Source organism: Podarcis pityusensis (assembly GCF_964106645.2).
Source record: "Podarcis pityusensis genome assembly, chromosome: 7".
NCBI classification, from domain to species: Eukaryota; Metazoa; Chordata; class Lepidosauria; order Squamata; family Lacertidae; genus Podarcis; species Podarcis pityusensis.
This window is the reverse complement of record NC_138031.1, coordinates 48962364-48984722: the sequence shown is the minus strand read 5'-3', so window position 1 is coordinate 48984722 and position 22359 is coordinate 48962364. Positions and strand designations below refer to the sequence as shown.

Here is a 22359-nt window from a genome sequence, read left to right as displayed (position 1 = left end):
GGATTTTGATTATTTGGGATGTGATGAGAGAAATACAAGCTGTAGAGGAATTTCCTGAGTTATCAGATGAAAACAACCTGGTCAAGCTGGGGCCATTAGGAAACAATACAGGGCCATTGAGGGCCACTGACAATACAAAATAACTGTCCTCCTCCCTTGCCCTGAGGTGTGAACAGAGACAGGGTGGGGTGGGGTTGGTAGGTTGCCAGTGTAACTGGGTGTGAGGTGACAGGAGAAGAGTCTAGAGCAAGGGTTGTTGCGATGAAGAAGGAAGAAAAAAAGACTGGTATCTGTCTTCAGTAGGCTGGCTGAAGACTGCCTGCATTGCTGTGGGGGCAAGCTCCTCTTGAAATGACCACGTTATAAGATCTGGACTCCCTCCATACAGACTGAAGGTGTAAATAGATGAATAAACCATATTTCTTAAAGCTGCTACCGTCTCTGCCATGTCTCAATTCTCCAAAGGACTACAGACCCTGAGTGAGTGCCTGGAACCCATAGACACTTGCCACCGCTTGGCAGAAAGAGGGGGAGGCACCCAACATCTGTAACAACACACAGGATTGGGCTGCCAGAACAACAACAATCAAAACCAGCATATCCAGTAATGTCACATCTCTAAATATCTCCTGGTTGGCTCTGGCTTCAGATCCATCTACTGTTGGTTATACTACTTTCTGGCCTAATAGTCCCAATGAACACCAGCCACCACAAACTAACTGCTCACAACAGTAGACAAACTGGTCTTAAAGTTGCACTGTAGACAGAAAGAATACTGTGCCAGCAGCCTTTTAAAAAAGTCTTGGGAAGATTGCTTTTACAAGACAGGACATAAATATTTTAAATACATACATACCTACACAAACACACACAATGAATATCATTAAGCTGTGTGAGATTTAGAGGAAGAACTCATCTGCCAAAGCAAATTTCAGCTGCTTCTCATGTCATACCATTTCATTCAAAAGGATTTTTAATGAAAAGTGCATGAATGCACTGCAGTGTGTTTTTGTAAACTTATGTTTCTCTCTCTCTCTCTCCATTCTTGGAACATGCACTGCTTGTATGTCATGTAAACAGGAAAGACCGTGGGGTAGAAACATGAAAATGCTAGCAGAAATGCCAGCCAAACTTTGATACTGACATTACTGCCGCTTACCTGGATGGGGATGGGGCAAGGCAGGAGCAAGACAGGGCTTCATGGATGCACCAGCAGGAGTGAGGCACTGGCTCTGCTGGTCCATCTGTACATCCCCAACCTCACTGCCTCGTGTGCGTGTTTTAAATTAAAGCACAAAACATACAGATTTCCAGACTAATTCCCCCACCCCAGGAAATAAAAATATGACAATATGCAGGTAACACACATTAACTGTATTTCCTGGTGCCATGCATATACGCTGTCACATGTGAATTGATGGCGCGTAAGTGGAAGAATGCCTGAAGTTAAAAATATTTCCACATTAAACTGCAAGAAGGTAAAACAGAAAAAAAAAAACAGCGAGAAAAAGCCAGCTAATTCTGAAAACATCTTCACATTCTCTTATTCAGCAACCTCCTAGTTCCCGAAGAGAGACCGGGATCCAGCCAGTCATTATAGTTGACAACTGGTAGTCCAATACATCATTAAATATATAAAACACCCTGGAATTGAATATTAAATAGTAGCTTAAACTGTCAATTTCTCTACGTAATGGCTGATGAAAAGCTGATGGATAGCATTAGACCTCCCCTGTGGCACACTGCCAAAGGCATCTGTCCCTGTTTCAATGAATTTCAGTCAGGAGTTCAAGGCTGTCCATGACAAAGGTACTTGTTAATAAGTTTTCACTATAGACCAGCCTTTCTCAGCCTTGGTCCCCATGTGTTGATGGACTACAACTCTGAACCTCTCTAACCACAAGGACCAGTGGTCAGGGATGATGGAAGTTGCAGTCCAACAACATCGGGAGAACCAAGCTTGAGATAGGCTGCTATAATTATATATGAAAATACGTCCTTTGTACTCATTATTAACACCTGCTTCACGCCAGAAACTTTGGCCCTCTGACCACATCTGTAAAAAATGCAAATTGTTACACCCTAGCAGGCCCAGTTTCAAGTTCAGCTTCGTCAGTGGATAGTATTAAAAATGCAAGCATTTGCAGTGGAAAGTTTTGCAACAGGCAAATATGTTAGATCCATTAATAATTCCTAGGGGAGCAGGACACATAATAAAGTGTAGCTTTGTAACAGATCCATATTGGCTGGAAAACTATTATTATATATGTAGAAAATGTGGCAGTTGAAACAATACCCTGACTTTTGCCTTCATGTTCTGCGAATTTAAATTACTGTAGTACAACTTGGAGAACACTGCTTTGCACTAAGCAAAGGTGAGGTTGCATTGTTCTTTGTTTTTCCTAACTAACATAAATTACAGTATATACAAGTGCTGGTGAAGAAGTTTTTTTATTTTTTTTTTAAAGTCTTCTGCTACTATTTCCAGAACACATGTGACTACATCCATCTACTAATGGGAAAGCCAGAATAACACAAAAATCCTGAGTGAAGAGAGGTCAAGCTCACATCTTTCATGTTATGGTACATGCCCCATTTGGCTTCATTTAATTGTTTTGCAGAAATTTGATTACACGCACTCATGCAAAAAATCCTCCAACAATGCAAATACTATCAAACTTGCACTGAAGGAACTGTTCTAAAAGGCAGGCTGTTTGCTTTGGAAGCAGAAACTTGGAACAGCAAAACACAATCTGTAAAGTCCATTATACATTTATATAATGTAAAATGACTCGCCATATCTCTTCTCTTTTCCCTGAGATTTGGTGCCTAGAAGCACAGTTAAACTCTAGACAAACAGTTCACAGGAACATCTGCAAGCCATAGAACCGATTTTGTATGATGCAGCTCTCTGAGATCCAGCCAATGAGAGGGTAGAGCCTGAGTTGCAGCCTAGCTGTATTCCAATAGGGAAAAGGGTCCCACAATCAATAGTGGATCACATATTAGTGGAGCCCCTTTTAAAAAGAATATTTGGACTCAATGTGACTGCATACTCACTCTTGCCCTTAGCACACATATACATCACACACTCACCACACTTACTGACCATTTAGCTGCAAAGAGAGCAAAGCAGATAGAGAAAATGTAAGAGGCTATCATCCAAACCAGGGGTATGCAACCTAAGGCCCGGGGGCCGGATACAGCCCAATCGCCTTCTCAATCCAGCCTGCGGAGGGTCCGGGAATCAGTGTGTTTTTACATGAGTAGAATGTGTTATTTACAATGCATCTCTGGGTTATTTGTGGGGCCTGCCTGGTGTTTTTCCACAAGCAGATTGTGTGCTTTTATTTAAAATGCATCTCTGGGTTAGGGTTAGGGTCTGGCCCCCCATGAGGTCTGAGGGACAGTGGAGCAGCCCCCTGCTAAAAAAGGTTGCTGACCCCTGATAAACCCTATATTCCAACCTCTCTCTAGCAGTATAGCAGAGGTGTTGGACTGAGAAGACAGCCTTTTGAATCCCCATCCCCACCTTGATTTCAAGGTTCTAGAGGGGGGGTGTAAATTGGGCCACGGAGGACTGGCAAGCAATCAACAAAATCGTGTGGCAAATCAGATCCAGCCTATACACCGTGAGTTTGCCGCCTCTGCTCTAGCCTATCAAACCTCAGGTAACATAAAAATATATGTAGCTGCTAATGTGCCACAAGACTCCTTGAAAAAAAGTCATTATTCCTTAATTTGTTAGACAGAAAATAAGCATTTTACTGGCCAGGATCCACACTATCCCCACATCTAGAGGCTGTGCAAGAAGATGGTAATGTATATGTTGTTTCATTTGTACAAAACATGTAATTTTGGCTGGTGGGAAAACAACCGTCTTAAATATTTGAAAGGGGAAAAGATTGTGTCAAAACCTACAGAATTAATCCAAGGTTAAAAGTTATTTGTAAAAACAAACAAAGAAACACAAACAGGCTATACTGAAGCTTCAGCTCCATAATGTCATCAGATAATATATGTTGATAAATACATGTAATATTGTTGCACTATCTTAGTGTGATGGGAAGGGTCATAGCACAGTAGCACGGTACATACTTTGCATGCAGAATATTCCAAGTTCTATTCTTGGCATCTCTAGGCATGAGTAGGAAAGATTCCTTTCTGGAAGAAACCACTGACAGCCACTGACAGTCAATGTGGGCAAGACAGAGCTAGATGGGCTAATAGTCCTATTTTTTACTCCACCCGTCCCTTTTTGGAGGGCAGGCTTACGTTCACACATAATAAATAAATAAATAATGCAGTACTATTTATTACCAGATGGAGTTTCTTTTGCTATTATAACAAAAAATCAAATGACTTGAAATGTTACTACTAGTTATAAGCGACACAATCCCGTGTAGGTCAAATTAAATAGGGCTGCCATACGTCCAGAAATCAGCAAAATCTGGACGTATGACAACCCATGTTGTCAGTGTTGTTTTCGCCAACTTTCCCTAAAAGTAGCTAAAACAACTTCGCCCCCCCCCCCCGTTAAAAAATCACTGTTTGAAATGTGGCAACCCTAAATTAAATTAATGCTCCTAGGAAATTTCATTTAGGATTGCTGCCTTAAGAACAATATGCATGAAACTACACATCTTATCTAAATGTGTGGTTTCTTGCAGTGGGAAAAATCTGTTTAAAGTAGTCTGAAATGTTGATCACAGGCACAGTGCATAAATCTGAATGAGGGAAATTGGATTTTAACATGAAGAGAAAGGAATTCTATAAAGCTAACTACCTCATCCTTGACGCAGCAACTTTTGACCTGCTCTCTGGGAATTCTCTTGTATAACAAATGTATATACTCACACTGTTAAGTTGCTTCTGGAAAATGCTCACTGAAGGTAAATGACTGCCAGAGAAGATCTCATTTTCACTGCAGAGCTTACAACTTGTCTCACATTGTGTGTGTGTGTGTGTGTGTGTGTGTGTGTGTGTGTTAAAGAACATGGTGAATAACAAATATACAGTAAGACTGGTCTCATACTGAATATGCTGATACTTAATAAAAGACTTTACAGGACAAGCATACTTAATGGTTAGCATACTCTACAGATGAGGAAATACACAAAATACACCCCACCCAATCCACAAATCCTTGCACTCAGCAAGTAGGACTCATATTGCTGGGTGCAATGATCTGTGCTAGCAGGAATGTAGCATGCAAGGTATACATGCATCCTCTGCATCCCACACAAAACGGGGGATTAATGCCACTGGAGCTGATCCCTACAACCACATTCACATGGAGAAAAATTTAAAAATTTAGAATGAGTTGTTCTGCTATCTTTGAACATTTGGCAATACTTTGTAGGCAACATGTCAAAAATGCTATATCGTGAGCACAAACTGTTTATGAAGCATTTTATCCTCCACCCCTGATCCCAAAAGGAATAAAGCTAAAAAAACCAATTACAGCACTGAAAAGCAATGAAGAACATAAAAAATGTACACTCTGTAACTAGTCCACCACCTTTAATAATATCTTGTTTGATTTTCCTCCTGTAGTTAACTGCAAATAAGTCCCGTATTTCTAAAAGCACCATTATACAAGGCTATATGTATAGCAAGTTCTTCACACCCCACACCCCGCATTCCTAATCTGAAATGTGCCAATTGATTTAATTGTTTTGTTTTACACAGATTCCTCTCTGTAGCTATTCCAGGAAATGTTTTGAAATATTAAAGTACAGTGGTACCTCGGGTTAAGAACTTAATTCGTTCTGGAGGTCAGTTCTTAACCTGAAACTGTTCTTAACCTGAAGCACCACTTCAGCTAATGGGGCCTCCCACTGCTGCTGCACTGCTGCTGAACGATTTCTGTTCTTATCCTGAAGCAAAGTTCTTAACCCGAGGTAATATTTCTGGGTTAGCAGAGTCTGTAACCTGAAGTGTATGTAACCTGAAGCGTATGAAACCCAAGGTACCACTGTACAAGTTCAAATTAAATACTTAAAATCATTTTTCCATGTAAGAGGGTTATGTGGAAATGCTATGTGAAACACATTAAAATGGGTATGTGCTCATTTAAAAAAATCAATTTAACCCTAGAGATTACGGATGAGCGGAACCAATCCATCACCCCTATGTCCAGTTCATATGGGATATTCTTCATGTTCCTCCCAAACAAGAGGGTCCAGAGGGTGCAACACAAGAATGGGCCTTTTCTGCAGTGGTTCCCTGTTTGTGGAATGATCCTCCCAAGAAGGTTTGGTTGGTGCTTTCATTATATACCTTGAGGCGACAGGTGAAAAGGTTCCTCACATACCCCTTTCAAATGTGTTTGTGGGAGGGAGTGGGGTAAGGGGCTTATTGGTTTGCCCCCCCCCTTTCTTCTTGTTTTTCTTATGCATTTTGTGCTTTTATGTGGCATCTCTATGTTGTCAACTGCCCTAACATGTACAGATGAAGGTTGGTATACATATTTAAGAATAAATTGAAAATAAAATAAAATAAAATAAGGACTTCTACCAGGCACCTGAAATTAACCCTTTTAAACAACTGATCCATTCCATTCTGGTAAGATATCTAGGCCTCCCTGGGAGTGATGGCACCTAGAGGCCTGCTTGAGGCCTGCTTATGGCAAATGCCACCCTTCCTAACTTACCAAAGTGGAGGGGCAGCAAGGAGGACATTCAGTAGGATTTCCTTTTTCCTCTGAATGTTGCCACATCTGCACAGCAGGACCCACAGATGCCTGAAACCATGGAAAAGGAGTTCATAGTGTCTCCATATCCTGCTGTGCATGTGTCTATAATGTACTATAATATCTAGAGACAATAGGGAACATTTCCCACGATTCCCAGCATTAGTACACTGTGAGCATGAACAACGTTAAAGGCATGAGGCCCTACTGAGCTGTTTCCTGGAAACTATCTAAGCTGTCTTCTCCCACAAACACTTTGGTAAGTTTGGGAAATGTGGGATTCCTCTCTTCCATTTTCACTCCACTACTAATAAATGCCCTTATTCAGAAATATGCATGTAGAGTTGGGCTGCCCACACTGCGCGCATCTCATTGATTAGTCAGCATAATCAGATCCGAAAGTATATCTAAGTCTCACTGTGCAGGGGAGGAGGTAATTATCACTTAATCTTGTCAGTATGACCATCTGCTCAGTGCTATACTGTGGTTTCAGCCCAATCACTCAAACAGCACAGCCTCCCATCATAGATGCCAGATCCAGCCATAAGAATCACCCACACAACCCCTATTGGCTCATGTTGTTCCTCAGCCTGACAAAGGTTTGCGCCTGGGAGCAGGGGTTCTTGTTGTGCCCCACCAACTTCCTGTGACAGAACCAGAGGAGGAGGATCACATGAAGCTCAAGTAGAGTCAGTGAAAACTAACAAACTCCCTGTTATTACAATCTGAGATCATGTCCCAGTTGGAGAGGCTACAGATCAAGGATCACCAATCTTTTTAGGCCAGTGGGACCATTTGGTTTTTTGAGTGAATTGCTGTGGCCTCTGGTCATTTCTTACCTCCCTCCCCTAGATAGAACTGCTGAAGAAAAAATGCCAGTTTTTTTGCAAACAGATGCAGGAAAGTATCATTAGGACCTCAGGGTAGAAGTTAAATAGTTTATAGTAAAGTGTTCTGTATATAAAAGAAAGTCAGTCAAGCAAGCAGGACTCCTGAAGGATGGCAACACCAGTAAAAAAAAGTGGGAAAAGAGAGCAACGGTGGATGAGGGGAGGGGAGGTGTGTCAGAAGAAGAAGGGATTCATATTGCTTTACATATATGCATTAGAAATTTTGTGTTAATGTAACAGCTGTATATGTAACAGCATTTTTGTTTTAAAAAATGCTGTTTAAGTTGTCTGTTGTTGCTTTAGTTTTCTGTATACCACTTAGACTTATATTTTATATTAAGTAGTATAAAAAGGTAAAGGTAAAGGGACCCCTGACCATTAGGTCCAGTTGTGACCAACTCTGGGGTTGTGGCACTCATCTCGCTTTATTGGCCAGAAATAGTCTAAATAAAACAAGATTATTGGCCAGAAATAGTCTAAATAAAACAAGATTAAACTGCAATAGTAGTTCAGGTATCTGTAAAAATCAGAAAAAACATAGTAATCTCCATCCACCCCTCTCCCCAATGCTCTTCATCTGAGTTTTGTTAGAACGCTAAACATAAACTTCAATACATTGTAAGCTCAAAAAGTAAGGTAATTTAATAAAAGAAAAACAGTTTTATTAAGTCCTTATTACTTCCACTTCATTATCTGTTCAATTGGTGGATTATCTAATATCATTAATTTTAACACAGATCAGAGACAATGAATACTGGATTAGTCTTTTAAATGTACGGCATCACCTCATCTTTTGCTAATTCTCTGTCACTTTGCAATATATTTTAGTAATAAAATTCTCAGAGATCATACCCAGAAACAGAAAAAGCAATGGCTGGAAAATGTCAATGATAGGCAACCTTATATTAATATTGTTTAATACTTCTATGGAATTATTTTGCTCATACATAGTAATTAAATTTCAGATGAGAAGAAAGCTGTTAACAATTCCTCCTTCTTACGTACTTTCTTTTTGGATGGGAAAAATAGGAAGCAAAACAAGTTGCTGACACAATTCAATTTTATAGCAGAGTCTCCTTTTCATTCTGCCAATCAACTCTTCATCTGGATTTACTCCTGTATGCATTAGCAATGAGCAAATAAAAATCGGTTTCTCAGGTGTCACTCCAAACTGGAAGGCAATTCTGTCTGACCAGTAGGAGGCAGATAATAGCAAAGAACTTCCTTGAAGGCACTCCTTAGGATGTCACATAGCCCACCTCTTCAGAAACTTTCTTGTCTAAGCAGGAGATGGAAGTGCTTTTATGAGATATATGTGGTTTTTAAAAGAGCTGCTTTGAAGAAAAGGAACTGGAATTTTTTTTCTAACTAAAGAACGACCATCTTCTCAGAGTCAAAGTGAAGAAGACCTCACTGTCTCACACAACCCTCATTAATTTGGTAAATTCAGAGTTGGTTAGGTAGGAAAATTTCCCTATGCTAAGACTGTAGAAAGGAGCCAGCCATCCAAAGCTCCTCCATTCATTTGTTTAACCCCTTTAAAATCCCTCTAAAGTGGTTTTAGTGGTTCGGCATCTAAAAGAAAAGTCCTATTATCATGATTAGATACTCGGGGTGGTATTCCATTATGTATTTGCACTAGCACAATGAGACCACTTCCCTCCCAAAAAAATCTGTCTTGGAGAGTGGAGGGAAATGCCAGAACAGATTTAGAGGACATGGGAAAGGGAAGGAGCAGAACGTTCTGCTGCTCAAGGAGAAATCCTTGCACCAATAGAACATTCTTCTTAAAGCTATGTTGAGTACAACCCTTTGTTTTCTGCAGAGTAATACTACCATCACCTGTTATGTGTCTGAGAGTTACAACAACCTTATGAGATGACTGCACATTTGGACACCCTAGTCTGCTGCTTCGAATGGAATCTGTGTCTTAGAATAGGGAAAGGATCCTTCTTGTTACTGAGGTGTCGGTGTTTTACATGTTTGTTAATTATTGCTTGAATTCAAATAGTCTGTTTTCAGCTAGTTACTTTATTTGGAACCAGAAGGAAGGGTGATCCAAAGGAGAACCTTACGGAAAATTCTTCTTGATGCCAGAGAACATTATGGTGGTGATCTGTATCCAGAAGAATTCGATGTCCCTCTTGCCAGGGACCAATCACTACCTGGTAGAGTTTGGGCTCACTGCAAGGTTTCATAACCTCTGCAGAACTCTCTTTCTTGTCCCCATTAATTTTATTATTTTAAAATTTTGTAAATCGTACCTTCACACAAATATGGATTCCACAGTGGTATACATAAAAATTCCAAACGTTAACACAAAATTAAAACAGACACTATCAAAACACAATAAAACATCAGAGGCAAGAAACTGACTGCCCGCAATAATCTACAGTACAAATTCAAGCTTTCAATTGAGGGGACAAAATGCATTGTCAAGACGCACTGCTGTTTACTCTGCAGTCATCTTTGACGGTGCACTTGCGTTCAGACTATGATACAAAATGGTCTAGATTGTGCGGCATGGCTGTAGTGTGTATGGTTTCAATTTGAAGGCCTTTTGGCCTCTTCCAGATCCATGATTCTATAATGTGACTGACTCACAGCTGCTAGGCAGAAATTTATACCTGTGGTGATGTTTCATCTCATCTCTAACTATTGTTTTTCAGATCTTTTACAAAAAGAAGTTTTGAAGAAACCCTTAGTTCATTTACACACTCTGCCCTGCTTTAAAAAGTTATTTTAAAAAGTTATTCAACTTCAAAAAGTTATTTGATACAGAGATGCATACAGCTGTCACTAAGGAAAGAAACTTTCCTTTGAATTCAAACACTCTTTTCATGCATCACTCACATGTAGGGTAATCATAAGATACTACGGGGAGCATACATGGCTGTGCTGCTGGCACTGAACATGGTGCCCTCAACTGGTCCTATCCCACTGATGTTTATGTACCCCACATGGACATCTGCAAATAAACATCTGCTTAAGCTGCTTATAAAGAGACACCCATTTGCAGACTTGGTGCTTAACGTGTGAACAGCAATGGGGCAAGGCCAGTGGGAAATGGAACACTGTAGGTGCAGTCTTGCTTCCTGTTGTATCCATGATTGCTGAGAATATGAGTAGCATGTGAAAAGGGCTAGAGAAAAAGGGAAATTGATGTCACTCAGGTGACAGGTTTCTTCTCCCCATAATGAACTAGACAACACTGAACTCTTATAGAATGAACAATGACAATACAAGATGTATGTGACCTAAAGCATGATACATAACAGTCATTATCACTGATACCTAGTTGATGCCCAATAACAGAAGTCCATAATTAAGGTCAGCATGTCATTAAAGACACAAACTATGTGATAGTGATAGACCTGTACTGTAAATGCACAACTAAAGATCTAAAGATAGGTGTGAGAGTGGTCACGTAGGTGAAAACAGCCGAACACCAATACTAAGAAAGCTCTAACCCCTGCAGTCCATCCCCTTAAATCCCTTCTTCCTTAACCAGGCTCTGATACAGGAAGTAGGGCTAATACATTCTGAGAGATGTCAGTGTGGGAACAGTTTTGTATGACAGAGAGATACTATGACAATATTTTTCCAATAAAGAATAGCATACATATTACAGTTGCCAATAAAATTGTAAAAATAACTAATATAGCCGTATTATAACGATACAGCACTACACAATTCCGCTCTTCAAAGACTGTGTCGTCTCATACTCCTTACATTTAAAAGATACAGTGGTACCTTGGTAGTCGAATGGCTTAGTTGTCGAACAAATTGGCTACTGAACGTCGCAAACCCAGAAGTGGGTGTTCCGGTTTGCAAACGTTCTTTGGAAGCTGAACGTCCGATGCAGCTTCCGCGGCTTCTGATTGCCGCTTCCAGAAGCCGCACCTTGGTTTTTGAACCGTTCCCGGAGTCAAAAAGACTCCTGCAACTGATTAAATTCGAGACCCAAGGTACCACTGTATTGTGAAAGTGTCAAGGTAAAAGGACGGGACTACCATACATTCTAAGTGCCCCAATTTAAGTGGGACAAGCATGTTTTCTTTGAAGGTGCCCCAGTCTCTGCCTTCATCCTGGCCTGCCCCAATTTCACGTCACCTGTGGATGGGGACTGTAGAAGCGGCTCCTGTAGCGGCAGAAGCATTGTAAAGGAGCATTTTCTAGCCTTTGGGAAGAAGGTATGAGGCTCTGACAGGATCCTGCAGCCCTTCTGCCTCCTTCCCAAAGCCAGCAAGCACTTACAGGGCTTTGGGAAAGAGGCAGAAGGGCTTTCACACCCTGTCAGAGCATCATGCCTCCTTACCTAAGCCAGGCAGAAGCTTACTGGGTTTTGGGAAGGAAGTGCAAGGCCCGGGTCCTGATTTTTATTAGTAGAATGTTGGAGCTTATGGACTAGCTTTTAAAATAATATCATAACTCCTGGCACATCTTCCTTTATTTAGAAGCAAATATTCTGATTTATACACCTGCTAAGCCACAGTGCTTAGCTTTTAAGATAGTCTATTATTCTCATTAATTTCCAAGGGAATCAGCTTGCTTGAATCTCAGCATTGTATCTTAACTGATTTGTGGACTATGTGGTCAGCTTCTCAAAATTAGAAAGAATGCTGAGTAGAGGAGCTCATAGAGGGAAGAGAGAAAATTAAAAGATTAATCTTTTCACTACTCATTATCATTGTTTACAGCTTTCATTTATCTCTGTTCAGGTGATAAATAGACTGATCTGTTGCACTTTTGTTATACTCAATTTCTCTGGATAAATAAGCCTTAGTACTTCTTGTATTTGATTGTTTCCTTCAGAGACAAGGCTAGCCAACTTTGCTTGGAATACTTAAATTCTAGAGGAGGAGCTGTTTTTCTGACTTTGCGCAATCATGCATATTTCAAATTCTGATAGGCTTCTCAAGGGTCCCCATCTTTCTGTTCTGTGTTTTTAACATTGCTTCAAAGTTAATACTGTTTAAGTATTCATTGTTTGTGCAGCTGCTAGCAAGCAAACTCAAACTTTAATCATCATCATCAACCTCATCATCATCACAATAATAATAATAATGATCACAATTCTCAGCAAGAGTAATCTAGTAAATTGAGTGAGATACTTTATATTTCTCAAGAAAGGATTAAGTATACCTTTACTGGAGATTCTTTATGGGGTGACTCTTCCACTGGTATCTGTCACATTTTATTTAGCCTTACTTTTATTTTGTCTAATATTTGTGAGTTTTCCGTATTTACTGCCATGTTGACCTTAGCAAAAATTGTAAATGTGGGATTGTAGTCAACTTTTACCCATAGTAGACCCATTAAAATTAATGGCCATGACTAACTTAGGTCTATTAACTTTAGTGGGTCTACTCTGAGTAAAATTTATTTGACTACAAGAAGAGACAACTGTGGAAATCTTCTGGATAGGATGGCCTGTTGTTTGTTTGTTTGTTTGTTTGTTTGTTTGTTTAATACATCAATAGATAATTTGAGATTGAGAACGAAGGTCAGTTCTTATTTTTACAGGGCTTATTTTTGCCTACACATTTGAAATGGGCCTCAACCATCAGAAAAATAATTGTTTTATCGGTTTGGAACAGCAAACAGCCAGAAGTCAGCAGTAAAGCACTTGAGATCACTGTACCTTGAGTCCCACCCTCCGTCCCTCACACACAAACACACACACAGTGCTAGAGACGCTTATAGCACACTAATGAGAGCACTGGTATAAAGGAAGTGAAACTCTTTTACAAGCCCACTGAAATCCACAGTTCCATGAAGTCTTTGTTGGCAACAATCACAAAGGATCTTGGAAGTCATATAAAACCAAAAGTTACCAACGCCAACATACTTAAAAGCACTAAACCAGTCAGTTGCTCCATCTTTTCAAAGAGTCAAATCCTTATTGGTGATCCATATACTCATATGGAAACGGAAGAGGGAGGAGGAATACTTGCATCTTGCTTTATTCAGACACTACAGCCAACAAATGTTTTTCTAACCAGAAATTACCTCCATTTATTTTATCTAGACATACTTCTGAAAGATGAAGCTATTTTTTATATATAAAAAAGAAAACAAGCAGTAAGTGTTTCATATTAATGTACAATACTGTAATACATTAGCAATTTTCCATTAGTGCAAGTACATCTATAACAACTCAGCAAGAAAGATATACACCCTCATGGCTCTTTCATTTAAAGACAGAATTACAGGAAAATAAATAATAACTATTTGTTCTGCAATGCAAGAACATCAAGGCACCACTGGGTATCAAACAACCTCAGGGAAAGAAATATACGTATCACTGGATATAGCCTGGAAGGAATTTATAAAACTTATTTGAATAACATGCCCAATAATCTGAACTCCAGAGAATTATTACATGCCTGTGTAATTTAAATATATATTGTGGGTCGCACAGAACCATTAAATATTATTAATATGTGTATTATTTAATATAATTCACTTTGATATGCAGATTCCATGAAATACTGCCAGAACAAAATGAAGCTAGAAAGATACTGATACTTCGTCAACAACTCATATGCTGAAGACTCTAAACAGCCAATGTTTGCCTGTACTTCTGCAGCTTCATTTTCTATTGTCTTCTGATTTGCTTGCTTTGTTCCTTACCAGCTTGTTCATAATTTCATTTCATTCGTAATTTTATTTGTATGCCACTTTTCCATACACAAAAAATGTGCTTAAAGCGGCTTACAACAAAGAAAACAGGAATCTATTTCAAAATCAAACAGTACAAAAACAATTTCATAACAACATAATAAAACAACAGCACAACAGCAAATATAAAAACATACAAAAACAAAATTTCAGTACTATAAGCAAGATTATGTGAATGACATCCAGCAGCAAAAATAACAGCCTGACAGCTTCACCTTCTCCCTTGGTGTTCCTCACCTACTGAAGCTTCCAAAAGCAAAGAGTGGGGTGGTTGGAAGTGCCATCTCGGTGTGTGCGTGTGTGTGCGTTTGGGCACACACTGTGGGTGCTCAGCCGGGCGACCCAATGAGTCATGAGTGTGACGTCGCACAGAGCAACATAGGCACAATCTCCACAAGGGTTCAGCCCAGTTGCTGCCGCAGTACCAGAGAGCCAACAGAGGCAAGGCAGCCAGCAGTGGTGGGCGGAAGCCAAGCAGCTTGCAAGCAACGTGATATCACCCACAATCTGGGGCTCAACCGATGTTTGCTCCAATTCAGCAGTAAAGATTGGGTTTCCCAGGGTAAAGTGGTGGGACAAGCGGAAATCTGGATGAGCCCCAAGCTCAAAAAACAAGGAGCAGAGAGACATATATAATCATTATCAAAAATGTCCATCTGCCTATCGGAAAGCTGTTTCTTACGTACATTATTAACCAGCACATAAAATGTTCAGAAAACAACTATAGGTAGTATTCAGCTAAATTTTACTCTAAGTGAACCCACCACTTAAATTAATGAACATGACTAAGTTTGAGGGCCTTCTTGGTAGTGGCACCTGTCCTATGGAACTCCCTCCCAGTGGATATCAAGGCAATAAACAACTATTTTACTTTTAAAAGACAACTGAAGGTGGACCTGTTTAGGGAAGTTTTTAATGTCTGACGCTGTATTGTTTTTAATATTCGGTTGGAAGTCGCCCAGAGTGGCTGGGGAAACCCAGCCAGGTGGGCAGGGTATAAATTATTATTATTATTATTATTATTATTATTATTATTCACCAGCAATAGTGTAAACATGCTGAAGTCTAGTCAGCATCCCAATGGCAAGTTTTTCCCCGCTCTCCAGACAGGCTGCAAGGCTTGGGATGAGTTGGTATCTACCGTTTTTTTCGCTCTATAAGACGCACCAGACCATAAGACGCACCTAGTTTTTGGAAGAGGAAAACACGAAAAAAAATATTCTGAATCCCAGAAGCCAGGACAGCAAGCGGGATCGCTGCGCAGCAATCCCGCTGGCTGTCCTGGCTTATGGGACAGCCCCACGCAGCCTCTCCCAAGCAAGGGGAGCCTTCATCCCCCTGACCGGGAGAGGCTGCATGCGGCTAAGGCTCCCCCAAGAGCCGCACACACGCTCCACGCGGCTCTTTAAAGGGAGCGCTGAGCAGAGCCTCCTGCCTGCATTCGCTCCGTAAGACACACACACATTTCCCCTTACTTTTTAGGAGGGGGAAAGTGCGTCTTATAGAGCGAAAAATACGGTAAATCCCCACTATCACTCACAGCCACCACATATTCTATTGCATTTTCATGCAAACTACAGGCAATAATCATGTGTTCAATCCACATTATGATGGCCATATTAAATTTTATTGCATTCCCTTAGAGACTATGTTAGTAATGCATGCAGAAATGGGTTTTCAAGGTCTACCAGTAAAAGCAGTGGGGTGGGGTAGCAAAACCTAATAATAGTTTTCTAGCATTTTAATCAACAGCTTGATTTAAGGGCTCAGATTATGAAACAGCTTTCCCTATGAAGTGTGGCTGACCCCTTCCCTCACTATTTTTCACACGTTACTGAAAAACTTTTAATACCAGACAGCTTTTATTTTTTGAAGGCGGCAATGTTTTTATGCATCTTCAACTGCTGACCCAGGGGTTTTTTGTTTTTGTTTTGCAGTTAATGTTATATGTGTTAAAGACTCCCCTGAGTTTTACACTAGAAGGGTGAGATATGACTATTTTAACTAATAAGAGCCAACTGAAAAATTAGAAGCCCCATGAGGAAACTGCCCCAAATCTCCTTTGCATGGTAGAGCTCCTTATGGGGGATTTAACATATGAAAGCTGCTTTAAATGTTTTAACATAAACACATGGAAGTGTTCCCCACATTAGAAACTGTGCAGAAAGTCTCTCCATGCCAACCCAGTGATGGCAGCTTTCAGGTGGTCATCAGACTGCAGGCAGTGATCACCATTTCCCCAGCATCTACAGAAGTCCAGTGAATCAGTGGTGGTTGGATAATGCCTTTGCAATTTATATTAAATGTGAATTGTGGCCAAGGACATATTAAAATAAGCTTGTAGTTAAATTTCAACTATGCTAGCCCCAACTTTACACCCATTATGCAACATTCAAAGACTTCTGATCAAAGCTGTTAAATGTAGTATAATACTTCACACTAATGAATTGCTTTGTGTATGTCTCCAATAAGATTACATCAAGATGCTTTCACTTAGATATCTTACAAGCAACAATGAGATTTTTCAGTGCCTTTGAGAACATCTACACTTTTGAAATGCCACACAAAGGAATGCATCGAACAAAAGAAAAAATGGTAATTATACTTTAAATTATTATGCTACAACTAAAATGCCTTGCATAACATCCTCGTTATAGACAAGGGTTAACAGCAGAAGAGGGGCAAAACTCTCTCTACAGCGGTACTGGTTGCATTTAGTTAAGACCATTGCAAAAAGTTTGTAGGCACAGTCCTATCATTGAATTACATTCACTGGATCAGGACAGGACTCCAAATAAACTCGTTGCACCAGCAGGATGCGGAGATACACTATCATAACTGATTTATGCAAAGGAATATGATTAAAACCTATATTCAATGAAAGATCAGTCCCACTCCAAACACTGGTATAATGTTCCACATATAAAAGTTGTGTTTCACCACTGAAGTCAGTAGGAGTCCAAAATTACTGCCCCGGTCATAATGGGAGGTGGCATTCAGACCAGCTTTACAGCCAGTCATAGCAAGCTAGTAGTAATACATAAGATCCAGAAGAATCAGTGCTCAGAATGAAGTAGTCAACTGGACATCTAGAAAGGAAGCTAGACTGTAAACATGAAGGCAATGGTCTAAGGCTTATTAGGCAGATTAAGAGGTGCTGCTGTTGCGAAGGATGCTTGGCCCTTAAAAACTATGACTAAACAATCAGAAGGAATAAACATGAAACTTTTAAAAATCTTTGCTTCTGAAAAGATTTGGTCTCTTCTAACAGGAGCAACTTGCAGCAAGAAGTAAAGGAACAGAAACAAAACAAATGATGCCTTGTGCCTTTAACAGCTATGTGTCTGGCACAAATTAAACAAGCCAAGCCTTTTTAGTATGGAAATACAATTATGGGAAAGTTTCACCAGTTGACATTCTGTCAAACATCTGATAACCTGTGTGCAACGTATAACTTATTTTGGGACTCCCCACATTCTGAATGCTAGGGGGAAATGCCAAAGTTGATTTTTTTTATAAACTAAAAAGTTCATTTTGATAAACTTGAATCGAACTGCCTCCTTTTTAAACAGAAATTCCCAAGCACTGTAAAGAACACACATCTGATATATCTGCTGTACACACACTACCCGCTAAAGCATCCGAAAGCATAAGCAACAGCTCCAATCTCCTGGGATACTGCTGGTGTGATAAGCCAGTCAACTGCATGAACTGAGGAGGGGCAGGAGAGCAGAACAAGGCCAGAGATGAAAATAACAAGCAACTACTGAGAACTTGGGGCAGTGCGGCAGAATGGGATGATGGAGAAGAGCAAAACTAAGTTCGTGGGTGAGATGAGGTGAAACTGGGGACTCCGTGGCTCTCAGCTCATTCTCTTAACCATCACTATGTACACTAGCATTTGAATAAACTTTTAAATAATTGAATCACTTCATTTATTCATTGGGGGGAGTCCAAACAGCTTGCTTAAAAAAGCTGTGGCTCAGCAGAAGTTTTTAAAACCTCTTGCAGTTACACCCAATTATTAGTCTGCATTTTCTTGGATGAGCATTCATACAGCCATAAATATTAATAACTGAACTTTCTTAAAGCTTGTCTTCAGCTGTTCCATCATATTAACAGCAAACAAGATGGTATGTTTTAATATTACTTAGCCATCTGAATAAAAGACTAAACACCTTTTGGGGATTTGACAGATCATTTACTAAAATACAATGAGCCCTCAACTTACGGAACCCAGTTGTCACAAAATTGTGAGCAAGCTTTAAAGTAATAATGGCTGTTTCTTGCATGACGAATCTAATACTGTCAAAATCATATTTGCCTATTTTTTTCTTGAATTATCAAGGAAGCTAAAGTTAGGAAAACAATTATCTCTACATAGATGAGCTGTCAGAAATAAACTGAAGGAATTCTATAATTTTACTTGTACCATCAGGTTCAATAGTTCAGTGCAGTAACCCCAGATGCTCTGCAAATAGAGCAAACCAGATACCACTACAGTCTTCTAGCAAAACCCTTTGATACTTGAGAATTCACAACCCCCACGTATGGAGATATAATTTGAAGAGTGTTTCTGCAAGTACCTGAGACCAGTCGATTTCAAAGGATGCACACATTTCGTCAACTGGAGCCTCTCTGGAGGCTGCTAGTGAATCTTAGTTTGCATATATTATTAGCATAATACATTTGTTTTTCCGCAATATATGGACAGGGCGTGTTGATGAGCAACATGAAACTTCAGGGGTTTTTTCCCATTCAAGAATGGTGCTTGCATTCCAGTCTTCTCTTCCCTGCTATGCTTTCTGGTGCCTTTAAGGGGCAAAAAGGCAGCTCTTCTGTCATTCCACTGTCCTGGGATACTTCATTAATTTTGGGTTGCTGTACCTACACAGCTTCTTGCCTTGTTATCCTTCAGTCATGCAGCTTGCAGAGGGGTGGGGCACAGATCCTTGAGGGCTAGGATGGAAGCATTATTATTCTCACAAGGCCACGACCTTCTTCTGCAGATTGGAACATTAGCTACCTTCTCTGACATAAATGTGATGCTTGGCACAGGGGGGAAATTAAATTCTATCTGTCCCTTCAGTGACAGCAATTTCTAATTTATTCTGCCTTCACAAAATAGAGAACATATATAGAATTATAATCAACCTTTTTTTAAACCAAAGAGTTAAAACACATTCTGATTTTTGAAATTCGGAGCTCTTCCATAGTTTGCTTCTCACTGTGACTTTAGCTTCAAGTTGGAAGCAAAAGAAAGCGGCAGTTGAGGGAACTGGACCTGGAAAATCTAAGAAACTTTCAACCTAATTCCTATAACACAAAGTGGGGAAGTTTGGGGAAGTCCATTCACACAAAAGGGTTCACCAGGAAAATAGTCCTTAATATTTTCAATACTTAGTCCTGTTTCATGACAAGTAATGCAGACTTATCCCAACCCCACTTCCTGATCATTAGTAATTCTTATCAAGTCCTGCCCAGTGTTCCAATGCAACCTATCCTGCGTGCAGAGTACCCAGTATGCTGATCATGAGATTATAAAAAACTTGTAAAGTATTTTATGAAATAAGTACATGTTCCTGTAACTGATGCCTCATATCCTAGAGAAGGAAAATATGGTTTCGGTATGCTTCAGAAAGGCCATAGCTGATAACATCATTATAAGAACTGTGAATAACTAATGATGTTGGAAAGTAGAGAAGCAGTTAAATACACGTGGGAGGGGGAACTAAGAGTTAATACTGAACTGCAAGGAAACTAACTTGTAACTAAATTGTAAAAAAAAAAAAGTGCTGAAAAATTCAGAATGGTGCAACATACGTTAAATAGCTAAGCTTTGATTTGCACATGATTCCAAAAAGTACAGATCAATACAGTTCATACGGGAATTGGCAAAGAATGCATTCCTCAAGCATCTCTATATGACAATATAGATTCTTCACACAGAATGCAGCAAATTAAATCATTTATCCATTTGCTAAATTAATTTACCTGGTTTTCAATTGATACCTTTGTCACTTAATATGTGCCACATTACAAAGGTTCATATGTATGGATTAATTTTGCTGAGACAAACCATCTTTTTAATTTACTTTTTGCTTTTGTTATTGCTGTGTGGGGTGTTTTTTTTTTGGAGGGGAGCTACATTTAGCTGAAATGAGGACATTAGATATAAATGTTAGTTGCATAATCTTTAACAGGGTCTCAGGAGTATATCCACCAGTATTAATTGTGTTAGCTAAATAGAAACTGAAGATTGAGATACAGGATTCATCTGAATATTAGTTTTTGGGGTTGAGGGCAAAACAGCACAGATCTGGTTGACCAGTTGCCAACTCTGGTAATATAGTTTAAAATAAAATATTATCTGATCCACCAGGGATCTACTTCTATGCTTCTTCAAACTTGGCCAGACAGCAAACTTGGCCAGACAGGTCCAGATATTACAAAGCTTGTTTGTTGCTACGGGTCAGGAGTTTCTCTAAGTTGTGTCCTGTAGCCTAGTTTGGGGCCTGCACAGCTGTCTGAAGCCTTATTATTATCATTGTTTTGGAGCTCTTCTCCAAAGTAGATTCTCCAAGAGGTGAAATGTTAATGATACAACTTGATTAAAGTTGCCATCTCTTAGCCACTATAATACAGTCACTTTTATTTCTGGAAAAGAGATGTCAATCAAAGCAAGTATGTTGTGTTTGAGCTAGGGGTATGCTAAATATTTAGACAGATCCAGAACCAAAGTGGGACAGCTTAAGACAGATTATGGGCTTGTTTGAATCAAGGCAGGATGCCCAAAGCACCCTGAACCAAAGCAGAGACCATCAAAGCACCTCAAACCATAAAAGAGTTGGATTTTTTTAATTAAAAAGATGCTGCGATTTGTCTGCAAAAACTGAAACATTTCCTTCCAAGATTGCTATATAACCACAGTGAGGACAGGTGTGGAGGAAATCTCTTTTGTATAGGACAGGTCTAGCTTCTAATGAGAAATATTTATTTTATCGGGGTCTCCAATCACACACTTTTGGGGAAGTGATGCTAAAGTAATCACCTTCTTCTTGTCTGTTCTATTCTCTCCTCTCTACTTGCTCTATACAGGTGGTGTTTGCTTGGGAAAAGCTGGATATTCAAGTTCTTTTATCTTTGTGTCACTACTCCTATCCACTCATCATTTACTTCCTGTGGATTCTGATGCCAACTGAGTAGAACACAAGGCTGAAGTTTCTGCCTAAAAAATAATAAAGTTATAGATGGCTCTTTTTGGGGAAGGGAGGATAAAATTTTAAATGTGTCCAAAACAAAAACCCTGAACAAGTTTGTCTCTGATTTGGAAAACTTTATCCACTCAGACGGAAATTTAATTCATTTCTGTTGAAAAGAAAAAAGCTAGCATTTTTTAGTTTTCATTTTTCTGAATCAAAATTTGGACCCCAAGCTGAACCAGATAGCCTTTGAACTGCTTCAGTTCAAATAATTATTTTTTCAAAGGATCTCAAACTTTATAGTTGATCCACACACCTAATTTGAACTGTGGTGCTTCTTTATATATTTTTTGTGAGCAGCAAGGAATAAGGTGATAGTTCTGAACAACTGAAAGATATAATGTGCTCTTCTTTCAACCACTTCTAAATGCTATTTGATGTTCTTACTCATTGTCTTGTTTTACAAAGTAGTTGTCAGATATGTGCAATTAAGACCACATACTCACTCCAACAAACCTTATGTGATTTTGAAAGAGAATTGTGTCTGCATTCTTATCTATTCCACTCTGCTTTGCCTACACATAAATAAGTATCTAGACATCAACCTGTTGTAATTATATCTTTTCAACTTTTACAAATCTTAAAGAGTTAAGGGAAAGAAAACATTTCTATTTTGGACTGAAGAGAAAGCTATTTGTTTTTCAGTGTGCCTGAAAACATCCCATTAGTAGCAAAATGGATACCCTTTTGTAACCCCAACAAGAGACTTCAAGGGCTGACAAGCTAAGGTTTGGTTGCAACATCAAAACCAGAAGGTGACACTAGTAGGGAGCTGCCATAAAATATCAGACAATATTTAGAATTCACAACCACATTAAGATATGAAAAG

General features: G+C 39.5%; 1 protein-coding gene and 1 long non-coding RNA gene across 12 annotated transcripts in view; one reads left to right on the top strand and one right to left on the bottom strand.

Moving 5' to 3' along the window:
• PTPRM (protein tyrosine phosphatase receptor type M) overlaps positions 1 to 22359 on the bottom strand; it is a 412807-nt gene that overhangs the window by 275437 nt on the left and 115011 nt on the right. The window lies entirely within an intron of this gene.
• On the top strand, positions 6533 to 18194 carry LOC308481055. The gene is made up of 3 exons (XR_013988430.1): positions 6533 to 6953; positions 16741 to 16863; positions 17841 to 18194. It is a non-coding gene; the product is annotated as an uncharacterized lncRNA (long non-coding RNA).